The sequence below is a fragment of the Bactrocera tryoni genome, chromosome 4 (genome assembly GCF_016617805.1).
Source record: "Bactrocera tryoni isolate S06 chromosome 4, CSIRO_BtryS06_freeze2, whole genome shotgun sequence".
In the NCBI taxonomy this organism is placed as follows: Eukaryota; Metazoa; Arthropoda; class Insecta; order Diptera; family Tephritidae; genus Bactrocera; species Bactrocera tryoni.
The window spans coordinates 19,553,290-19,565,792 of record NC_052502.1 but is presented as its reverse complement, the minus strand read 5'-3'; the positions used below and the strand labels follow the sequence as shown (position 1 = coordinate 19,565,792).

The 12,503-nt window shown below is 31.8% G+C and overlaps 1 protein-coding gene and 2 non-coding genes across 5 annotated transcripts in view; 1 reads left to right on the top strand and 2 right to left on the bottom strand.

Moving 5' to 3' along the window:
• LOC120773915 (ras-related protein Ral-a) overlaps positions 1–12,503 on the top strand; it is a 53,544-nt gene that overhangs the window by 5,055 nt on the left and 35,986 nt on the right. The window lies entirely within an intron of this gene.
• Positions 8,313–8,385, bottom strand: Trnar-ucg. The gene has a single exon. It is a non-coding gene; the product is annotated as a tRNA-Arg (tRNA).
• Positions 9,427–9,499, bottom strand: Trnar-ucg. The gene has a single exon. It is a non-coding gene; the product is annotated as a tRNA-Arg (tRNA).

The following is a 12,503-nucleotide window of genomic DNA, read 5'->3' as shown; positions in this document are numbered from 1 at the left end:
GTTCGCGTAGGCATGCATATGTATATCTTTCCGCTTGTAAATATTTGTGCACTTTGCTTTATACCACATAATAGTCTTTCTGGCTGTCTGACGCTGTTGGCGGCTCCACTCAGCTCCCATTTCTGTGACTGAGTGCCGCCATAGAGGATTTCTGCTGCAACCCATAATGCTCACTGCCTGTCTGTGTGCACAATTTCATTCATCACAATCGTTGTAATGATGTATTGTTTTATTTGCTATTGCCCTCATGCCATCATACCATTATTCTACTTTTAACTTTCTTCCGCTGTCGTTTTTGCCTTTTGGTGAAGTCATTATTAGTTTTCGCTGCACATCGTCTTTGTTGCAATCGTATAAATTCTATGAAAATCGCTGTGTTTTCAAAATTTGCAAAAACACAAAACAAGTATTTCATTGTCGATTTTTTATTTACAATCGATAACATAAGGGTAAGTTGACACGTGAAACAATTATTTATTTTATTAATATATATTTTTTTATTGCCTTAAAATCTTTCTATATCTTCTACAACTCGAACTTTTCTCTCCATTTGTTTAGAACTTTTAATGTGTTTATTTTGAATTTTCCTAAATACGTGTTTACACATTTCGAGCTTCATAAATATACTTTTTTTAGCCTAATATGACCTTTCCTATATTTTTGTTTATTTTACTATTTCTTTTAAGTTTCCCTTAACACTTTGTAAATTTTTATTCTCTATTAAACTGCAAATTTATACCACTTTTTACATAAATGTGTATTTCCTATAATTTTCTCTTTCTAAAATTACTAGAATTGTATATTTTCCCAAGGTTTTGCTCTTATTTCGCGAATTGTTACGCGTACTTACTCGTTTATTGACGTCATCGGCTGAAATTTATAACGCATTACACGCTTTATTTATACACTGTGAGTCAAATGTAAACATACAAAAAACATTAAAAATCATTTTAGTTTCTCTTCAAAGTTAAAAGCAAAACAAAAAAGAAACCGAAAATGCTCGGAATAGATTTTTTTTCACCACCATATTATTTGTTAAAGTCATAAATTTTAATTTTCCTGGAATTTTTAATGGTACACATATTCCAAGTTGACCACAACATACCATATGCTTTTGTTTTGGGTGTGCGGTTGGTTTTCGTCTATAGTGGCATTAATTTTTTAGTTGCAGTCTTTTTCTTCTTTCGTCATATTTTTTTCTTGAAACACTGAACATACTAGTAATGAATAATGAATAATTAATTTTTAAGCTTGTTTTAGCTTTTTGTGAGTACTGTCCTTGTAAACATTCAGACTTGGCCCAAGGAGTTAATAATTGAATTTTGGAGACTTAAAAATCACAATCTAATAACAGACTCTCTCGTTAGAAAAACTTGTAGATAATTTGTATATATGTAAATGGCATGAATAAGGGATAATGCAATAACTAAACTAACGCGATTTTCGTTATATAATGCCAAGCACAAAGTACGTTTTAGAATATCATTCGCTCGAGTCTAATAAAATACTTGAGAAGCGCACAAACCATATACATATGTATGTATGTACATATGTACATAACATTGAAGTTTGGGGAAACACCTGTTATTTAGTCATACAGGCTTTTGTGTTTGCGTTTGATTGTTTTTTTTTCGGTTTAATTACTATTTTTTCCTCTAAACCATGAATCATTCTTATCATATGGTGGAAGTAAATAAAGTAGGGTGAGTCATATGCACAAAAGTAAATAAATTCCAACACTTAACTCATAATCTCATTGTCTATAATTATCAAACATCAAATGTATAGCCATCAAATAAATTTATTTACTTGCTTGGCGCACTTGTTGTTTGTTTAGCTCGTTATCATTTAATTGCTGTAGTTTTATTTGTTATTTAACAAATACAGGGCGATCAAAAGCAGTAAAAGCTGCATTTATTTATACAATGGAATTTTATTGCTTAAGTAGTTTTATTGAATAAAATTTCAGTCAATATTACAATAGTAAGGCAATTATAGAAGATCAATAGTGATAAAATACAGGATAATCGTATTAGAATGCAATTTATTGCAAGTGTCATGACTGCCCTGCTATTTTTTCCTCCCTCGTCTTTTTAAAAGAATTAATCAAGCTTTTGCTCGAATGAAAAACTTCCATATGTTTGATAATACAATTTATACATATATTTTTGCTGTTATTGTTGCGCTTGTGGTATCGTATGATTTGGCCGAAATTCCCACCTGCCCAATGCAGGACCTCCTGTCAGTCAGTTGCCAAAATGTACCGTGATTTTTGAAGAACTTGAGTCACCTTATATAAATATAGTAATTTCGGAGTAGAAAGATTTTATGAATGCTCAGAACAAAGATGTTTAATTAATAAACAATTGTTTTCTGTGGTTAGCTATGGACCAGTATTGTGTTAAAGTATACTAGTTCAATCATAAATACTTTTAAATGGTTTTGAGTTAATTTTATTTTTGGGTTCACTAATATACATATATCGGGTGATTTTTTAAGAGCTTGATAAGTTTTTTAAAAAAAAAAACGCATAAAATTTGCAAAATCTCATCGGTTCTTTATTTGAAACGTTAGATTGGTTCATGACATTTACTTTTTGAAGATAATTTCATTTAAATGTTGACTCATGTGGTTTCAACAAGATGGCGCTACATGCCACACAGCTCGCGATTCTATGGCCATTTTGAGGGAAAACTTCGGAGAACAATTCATCTCAAGAAATGGACCCGTAAGTTGGCCACCAAGATCATGCGATTTAACGCCTTTAGACTATTTTTTGTGGGGCTACGTCAAGTCTAAAGTCTACAGAAATAAGCCAGCAACTATTCCAGCTTTGGAAGACAACATTTCCGAAGAAATTCGGGCTATTCCGGCCGAAATGCTCGAAAAAGTTGCCCAAAATTGGACTTTCCGAATGGACCACCTAAGACGCAGCCGCGGTCAACATTTAAATGAAATTATCTTCAAAAAGTAAATGTCATGAACCAATCTAACGTTTCAAATAAAGAACCGATGAGATTTTGCAAATTTTATGCGTTTTTTTTTAAAAAAAAGTTATCAAGCTCTTAAAAAATCACCCGATATATAGCTGAGCGTGTACCGTAAAGAGTCGAAAAGTTATCAAGCTCTTAAAAAATCACCCGATATATCAAATAAAAATGCTTAATTAATAAACAATTGTTTTCTGTGGTTAGCTATGGACCAGTATTGTGCTAAAGTATACTAGTTCAATCATGAATACATTTGAAATGGTTTAGAGGTAATTTTATTTTTGGGTTCACTAATATATACATATGTATATCAAATTAAAACTAAAATTAAAATTTGGGACACGGAAAAAACAATATAACTTTCTGTGCCATTATTATGCAAACTATAATTAATCTTTTGTGAAGCAAAAATGTTTGAAGCCATAAATTTGTATAACTATTTGAAACCCCATACAAATTCGGAATTTTTTTTGTAAAAGCGAAATCGGTTAAAAGAAAAGAAAAATAAGTACCAAAGAACTATTAATTTTAAAAATAAATGCTGCGATAAAAACAAAAGACGATCACAAAACCCGTTAAACGTGGTTTTTTCGAAGCTTAAACCGACACAGTGTTCGAATTTCGCTATTTTTCGATGTTTAATTTTTTCTCTTTTTCGTTGTGCTTTTTTTTCTGAAAAACACAGTGGTATTAAAATAATAATTAATTGTGAGTTTTAAATCAGCACGAAGCGACGTAGAAGTCAATGCCTCAACCACCAAAGCTGTGAGTAGTATGCCTATAGTTTTTACCATTTGAATGCGACCACCGATTCCACGCATACATTGTTGTAGCTTTCTTCTTCTTTATCTTTTTTCTTGTTTTCCTTATCTTTTGCTTTAATTATTCGGAAATAGCTGCGTATTTAACTTAAAGAAAATTTTAAATAAGAATTGTTTAGGCGAACCTACCACGAAGCGCGTCATCTGACTGCTAACAGTAAATCAAAGTAAAGAAAAAAGTAGTAGCGTGTAATCTGCAGAAGATTGAGCACCTGACGCAACGACGCAGTGATGCACGCCGTCGCCACAAAGTTGAAGAAACACACCTGAATGGCTATGAGCACCCCTGGAGGCATCATTATTTACACGCAACGAGAAATGGGTTGCCAGAGACACACACGCAAGAAGACTAAAAATAAACAAATTGGCAACTAAACTGCTGCTTAGCCAAAAACTAATAAGAATGATGACTCTCTCCCTAGATTTTAATTAAACCTGCCGCGCTTACTGCGCAATTTCGCGCTGGGTCAAACTGTCATACAAACATGCACATGTATACATACATATATGTATATACATATGTTCATGTTTACATCAGTCAACCATCAGTGAAATGATGACAACCGTTGCTGACAGCTCGTTTCTGCCCCGCTTGCAACTTAGTCGGCCGCTGCCACCCATTCGGCTTCAGTTAGCCGCTGTTTTTGTGAATAATGAAGGCAAAGACACAACACCAAATGGGGCGGGCAAGCTAATTCGTTCCCGTATGCTTCTTGTGTTTTTGGTTTTTCCCACTTGAAAGTTCTCTTTCTAAACCTTTAGCCTAATTTCTTAAGTCACTATAAGTTTGTGCTGACTCTGCAAGCAGTACAGTGATAGGATTCTTAATGGAAACAGTTGGCATTGCTAGAAAAGTGGATTTAATCTATGTACATAAACGGACTTCGTGGTCACTATAGTTTAGAGATGGACAATAAGACTGTGAAGAGCCTAGGTTTCAGCCGAAGACACAGCGAAAATTTCTACTCTGAGGCTTACCGAAAAGTCATCGAAATTAGGAACCCTCGACTTTCCCAACAAAATCCAGGCGCACACTACTAATGCAGACCTCTTCCTCTTTATTTACAACAGCGTCCCAGTCGTTCTTCCTTTTCGCTGTTTGGCGCCAATTGGAGAATCCAAGCGAAGCCAAGTCCTTCTTCACCTGGTCCCTTCAACGGAGTGTAGGTCTTCCTCTTCCTCTGCTTCCCCCGGTTACTGCGTTGATTACTTCCAGAGCTGGAGTGCTTTCGTCCATTTGGGCGACGTGACCCAGCTAGCGTAGCCGTTGTCTTATAATTCGCTGAACTATGTCAATGTCATCGTATATCTCATACAGCTCATCGTCCAAGCCTCTGCACCATATAGCAGGACGGGAATAATGATTAACTTATAGAGTTTGGTCTATGTTCGTCGAGAGAGGACTCTACTTCTCAATTGCCTACTCAGTCCGAAAGAGCACCTGTTGGTAAGACTTATTCTGCGTTGGTTTTCGAGTTTGACATTGTTGTTGGTGTTAATACTGGTTCCAAGATAGACAAAATAATGTGACATGGGAGCGAGTGCGAAGATTTTGTCTTGCTCTTGTTCACTACCAGACCCATTTGCCTCGCTTCCTTATCTAGTCTGGAAAAAGCAGAACTAACTCAGCGGGTGTTGAGGCCAGTGATATCAATATTATCGGCGTACGCAAGCAGCTGTACCCTCTTATAGAAGATTGTACCCGCTCTTCGTAAAACGCGCCATGCCGTTCCATACGTCAGCCCCAGTTGCTGCGAACGGCGCAGAATCGACTCTCCATGGTCTTCTTGTAAACTCTTAGCTACGGGTGCTATATTTTCTTCATTGTGAGTTGGACGTGGTCTATTCGGTTGAATATTAACCAATAATGAATGCTGGGTTTATAGATAGGTAATGGTGTTTCGTAATAAAGTTGAATGATTTTTAAACTGTGTTCAGGCGTAAGTCTTTCCATGATGAAATGCCAAACAATACTGAACAAAAATAACATGGCAGCTTGACACGACTCACGCATAAAATTGAAAAAGTACCAATACTTAGAGCACCCGTTAGTATATCAATCAGCTACGATATGCTCTGAGTTATATCCATGAGATCCATTCTTTATTTAAGACGAATAAATTTTGGGATGGTTCTATATTTTCGCGCGTCACTGTGGCACCCAACCACCTGTAAAGGCTAACAAACATACATAAATACATGATAGTAAGAAAATGGCTAATACCTGCTCTTGCCTATATGTACATATATTTTATATAAGTATGTATGTATGGTTTGTATATTTACAATCATTATTATTATGCCTGGGAAATTTTTTACGCTTTTCGCGTTTGCATTGTGCACTTTTTATTGTTGTAGTACCTTGTATGCATGGCATATACCCGCACTCGATTTGAAGCTAGGCTTTTGCCTTTGCCTTTGAGGAGCGACGAGTCGTCTTGAGCTCAAATCAGCGGTAAATAACAATCAAGCACTGTTATTATGTTTTCGCTTTGCCATGGCTTAGTTTAAGTTACCACGTTTTTGCAGTTGTTCCCTACGGCTTGTTGTTGCTATTGCTGTTTCTGGTAATTTGTTAAAACTACACCACTACAAAGCAAGCGCTCGCTGGCATTAGTGCCGCCGCTCTCAATTTAGGGGACCTGGAGCGCGCTTGGCTGAAGCTCTGCTTTAAAGCGAAATCATATAAAGTCGCTCATAGCTGCCACATAGCGACATAGAAACATAGATAATGCAAAGATAAGTATTTGCGTTTGCAGAAAATACTCGTGTGCGCATAAATAATATTTATTATGATTTTAAACCTATATTTTTACATTTTGCTTGTTAAACTGCTTGGAACTTAATTTCATAAATTTCACAAATTAAGAGCATAACAGCAATTTTTATTATAATTTATGACCTTAATACTTGCTAATGATAATTTCAAATGGTGACAATTATTTTAATATTATTAAGGCCTAAAAAAGTGCTTCACTGATTACTTTTGTATACATACTTTTTTTACATATTCGCAATTTTTTTGTGAAAAATTCAAATAACTCAGATTTTAGGATTTTTGATAATGATCTCTTATGATCTATCCGTTGAGTCCAAATTTCAATGACTCGTTCGAGCATTTCGACTGGTAACTGGCGAACGACACGCGTGATGTTTTGCTTCAAGGCCTGAATCGAAGCGAGATGTTCGCATACACCCTACACGAAAAAGTCTAAAAGTGTGATATCACATGATTTTGGTGGGCAATCGACGAGCCCAAAATGGACTGTTACGTTCTCACCGGCGTCAAGAAATATGAGCCGATGATTTAACCGGCCCACAAACCACATCAATCCGTTTTTTTCTGGATGAAATGGCAGCTCTTGGATCTCTTCAAGTTGTCCTTCGTCCCAAATGCGACAATTTTGTTTGTTTACATACATATATACCCATTGTGTCAGAAATGGGCCTCATCGCTGAATAAAATTTGGCTCTAAAACATCTGATCTTCTTGGAACTTTTCAAGAGCACATAAAGCGAAGCGATTGAAAAAAGGACCTCTACTTGGATCACCCGTTATATGAAAATTTTCTTGAAAATTTTGTGCAAACTTACCTTATTATGTCTCTAACATACTATGTTTTTTATTTAAAAAAATTTCCCTTACACTGACCTAATATCGAAAAAACCCCAATTTTTCTATGGTCTTTCAAAAATTTAAAATAATTTTTAGAGTGTAAGTAACTTTTTTTTAATTATCTACGCTGGTCTATTAATCATGAAACCGTTCCAGTTCCGGCCAAATCAGTTTGGATGCCGGGTCCGCAAATTTTATGTATTGAAAATCCTATAGTATATGTACATATTCTTAAATATTTAAAATTTATAAATATGGAAAAATAGATATTTTTTTTATTTCTGAACTAGTATTAAGGGGGGAGTATTAAGGGGGTAATCCCTTTATACTCAATCTCCGAGTAGAATATCCTCTTTCTTCTCAATCTCCAAAAAATAGCGTATGTAAACAATATTTGGCACAAGAACGACTATTCGAGAACTTTACTTGAGTGATTATTTTTTTTGAATTCTGGGACTACCTACAGAAAAGTACTCCAGGACCCATTATTTTGAGATACTCACAACTTGGCTGTTTAATTTTGAGTCAATCAATGACTTTTTGGAAATGCAATGTTGGATCATGGACATCTGATGGATTGCCTTAACCCCAAACATGTCTATTTCAACCACTACTGTCAAGCACATTTATGATACGCTATTTTAGTGTGAGTCGATTTATATCTAGAATTTACCGAATATTGTTTTTATTGGTTTCAAAACAAGTCTTACCAACTTCATGTAAAAATTAATCAATTTGTCGCCAACACAATTTCTTAATACAGTTGTTACTTCAAATATATTACTATTTAGAATTTATAAATGTTTTGAACATGATACAGATTTTTAATTTAAATTCATTGTAATGAAAATAAAAGTTTAAAAAATAAGTGAAACTTTTCAGCTACGACCGTGACAGGACTCGAACCTGCAATCTTCGGATCCGAAGTCCGACGCCTTATCCATTAGGCCACACGGTCACTGTGCAATATTCTAAAGCCCTTTTTACTTTTTATCAGTGCTTAGAAGCTGCGCAGATAAGAGATAGCAACAAATCCTCATTATTGTTTTAGTAAAATTTATGGATTAACATGTTTTAGAGGTGCAAATATATAAATTTATGTAATGATAATTGATAATTCCAGCATAAACAAAAATGGAAACAGATAATATTAAAAGATTACAAACCACAGAATTAAAATTTTAAAAATTATTTATGATCAAAAAATATGCACTTAACATATGAGAAACTAATTTATGAAATAAGAATTATTTTCGAAAAACGCAAAAATTTTAGAAAATACAATGGAAAAATATTAATTCTGCTTATTATATATAAATGCGAATTCATGATATAATAGTAGCAAATATTTGTACGTACAGTATAAAATATTTTTATAGTGGCAGCGTGTATATAATCTAAAAAATATAAATATGATTTATAAAATTTTATAATTATATAATATAAATAAAAAAATTATAAAGTAAAATAATAAAATATTAAAATTAATAAATAAAAAATGGATAAAATGAACAAAATAATAAAAAATATTAAAACATATAATAAAAGGAAAATAAAATAAAAAAATGTAAAAATACAAAAATTTTTAAAAATATAACAATAATAAAAAATAATAAAGTAAAATTAATAAATATAATAAAATAAATTGTACAATAAAATGAATAAATAAAAAAAAAAAAAAAATAATTAAAAAAATACAAAAATAAATAAATTAACAAAAAATAAAAATTAAAATAAATTATTAAAAAAATTAAAAAAAAAATAAAAAATAAAAAGTAAATAAAAAAATTAAGTAAATAAAAAAATTAAGTAAATAAAAAAATTAAATAAAAAAAAGTAAATAAAAAAATTAAGTAAATTTAAAAAAAAGTTATCAAGCTCTTAAAAAAACCCGATAATAATATGGAAAAGAATTAAGTAAATAAAAAAATTAAGTAAATAAAAAAATTAAGTAAATAAAAAATTGAAATAAAGTAGCAGCAAAAAAAATTTTACTTTTCGACCGTGACAGGACTCGAACCTGCAATCTTCGGATCCGAAGTCCGACGCCTTATCCATTAGGCCACACGGTCGTTGTGCTTTGATTCGCACAATGTCTCACTTAACTACGGTGTGAGCGTGCGCATAACGTGTCTGATTCTAACAAGAACAAATTCCAAAGATTTTACTTTACTGCCGTCTCTCGTTTTACACATTCGTCATCTCATGGTCGCATTGGTAAGTTATATTTGTTTTCCCAAAAACCAACAATAACTACGGCAGTTTTTTTTAGTTAGAACACAGGTGTTTCTTTTTTAAATTTATTTGTTGATTTTGTGTGGCAATAAATAAATGTTGATGATTAAAGTAAATTTATTATGCGATAACGAATTAGTCAAAGGAAATTTAAAAAATATTTAATAGGCGATTAGGTACTTATTCATGTCTTTTTTCAATTATTTGTTGAATTATTGAATTTGAAGTAAGTACTGTGATTTGTCATGGGATAAGGTCACTGTTGAATATGCTTAAATATGTACATATGTACATATGTATATTCTATGTATGTATATTTTAGTAAAATTTGCTATTGAAGGGTATGCGGTCAAAATACAAAACAAACAAGTTATAGTAATATAAACAAACATTAATGCTAGATAAATATTTCGAAAAAAAAAGTTCATGTATGTAAATATGTACATATGTAAGTATTTAATTTTAACTATTTTGCAATAAAGCCTATTTACCGTTATTAAAGTGAGTTTGTGGAAATTTTTTCAAATATACATACATATGTATGTATGTATGTATGTACATATATATGTACATATGTATGTATGTAAATATGTACATATGTAAGTATTTAATTTTAACTATTTTGCAATAAAGCCTATTTACTGAGTTTGTGGAGATTTTTTCAAATATACATATGTATAGCATAAATATTTTGATTTCCTTTAGTTTAAAATTTTTCCAAAAAATATAAAAAATTGTTTAAATTTTATTGGATAATAATTTTGTTTAAGTTTTATTTAGTAATAATTAATTTTATTTTAATTTAATTTATCTTTTTTTATTGTTTAGTTTAATTTTTCACTTTTGTTTTACTGTTTTTATTTTATATTTAAAAATTTTTTTTTAAGCATTTTATTTTTATTTTTATTTTACTCTATTTTTCTTATGTTTATTTCTCTTATTACTTTTTTTCATTATTCAATAATACATAATTCCCGCTGAAATGAAAGAATTAACTTTTGAAGTGGATTTAGTGTTGCTACTGTACGAATATCCGAGATACATTCATTGCATACATAGATACATATGTACATACATATGTTACATATGTACATACATATGTTACATATGTACATACATATGTATGTATATTTTTGAATTTACATATATGCCAATGTGATAAAAAAAAGTTTCTTTCCGGTAAAACTTATACCCTTCCACGAAAATATTACCATATACATATGTATGTATGTTGTATGTCTGTGCATATTATAATATTTGTGAATACATATTTTTATTGCTTTATATCGCAAACTAAGCGCAGCGCCGGTTTTTGTTATCATTGCAGCGTCACTTGCAATTATGCGTGACCAACTTTCTAAGTGTTATTTTATTACTCGAATGATTGCACATTAATATATGTATGTATGTATATATGTACATACATATGTATGCATGTACATACAGGTACATACCATAGGTATTTTATTTTATCTATTTTTTTGCAACTACTCCAAAGTACCGTTGCTTTAACTATGCTTTTAACTTTTTATGCGCCTTTTGCCTCAGACTTGTTTTAATAATCTTATTTTTTTCTTTTTATACCCTTGCAACATGTTGCTACCGAGTATAATAGTTTGGTTCAGCTAACGGTTTTGCGTAGATATCACTTAAAATTAAGCGAGATACATATACATATGTATGTATGCATATGTATATATAACTGATCACGTTGAAGAGACGAGCTGAATTTCGGTTGACTGTTTGTGTGTTCAATATGTGGACCCCAGAGCCTACAATTGACCTTTTTAACGAAAATATCGGTCAATGTGTAAGAAAAATTATTGAAATTTAGAGATAATCCTTTCCTGACCAATACTACAAATGGGCTCAATAGGGTCAATACTTTCCTTAGCCCCCATATACCTAATATAAATATTTTCGAACATCCAGGTGACTTTATACCGTATATATTGGCCAATATGTGAGCTCACTTTATAAAATTGAGTAGCGTGTTTTCCTAATAACGGTGCATTTTTGTTACAATGTTACAATGAACAAATTTCATATATGTAACTAACAGGTCTTAATACCTGAAAGTATTACCCCGGCTTTATTCCCTTCAAGTTGCAAGAGTATGAAATGTTCGGTTATACCCGAATTTAACCCTTCCTTACATGTTTTATTTTATTTCATTTCATTTTATGTTTGTTTAATTGCTGCACGTTTTCGCATGCAGCATTTCTTATTGCTTACTCGCTGGTTTTCTTCTTGCTGCAATCATGTTTAGTTCCATTTGCTTGGTCTCGCCGATTTTTTGTTGTTGTGTTTTTTGCATTCTTTGTTTTGCTAGTATTGTTTTAATTTACACATGAACTCATTTTCGCTTTAAGATTAGCAGTAATTTTTATCTCAGACAGTTCGTGGGTGATTTTTCCCCTTTTGTTTATTTGCTTTTCTTATTGTTGTAGAGCAATTGTTGCTTCTCCATTTTAGCGCTGTGTGCTGCGAATTTGTAATGGAATTTTGCTACAATTAGTTGGGGATTTTACTATGTAGCTTATAACGCACACACATTCATAGAAATATTCATACATTTGATACAGTGAAAATTTGTTGGAAGGTGGTTGAAATCAATAAGATGTCTTCATAGCAAAAATAAATAAAATAATCAGAATACATTTAACTAAATTTTCGTACATTTTTATTTAAGGAAATGGAAAATAATCCCTTAACTATCTAATTTTTAATTACTAACAGACTTTAGATGAATAAAATGCGCTCCAATACATCTTCAAAGAAAGCATGATGAGATAGAGAGCGAGAGATAGTATTTCAATTCCTTTCTCCTTAGTATCAGAC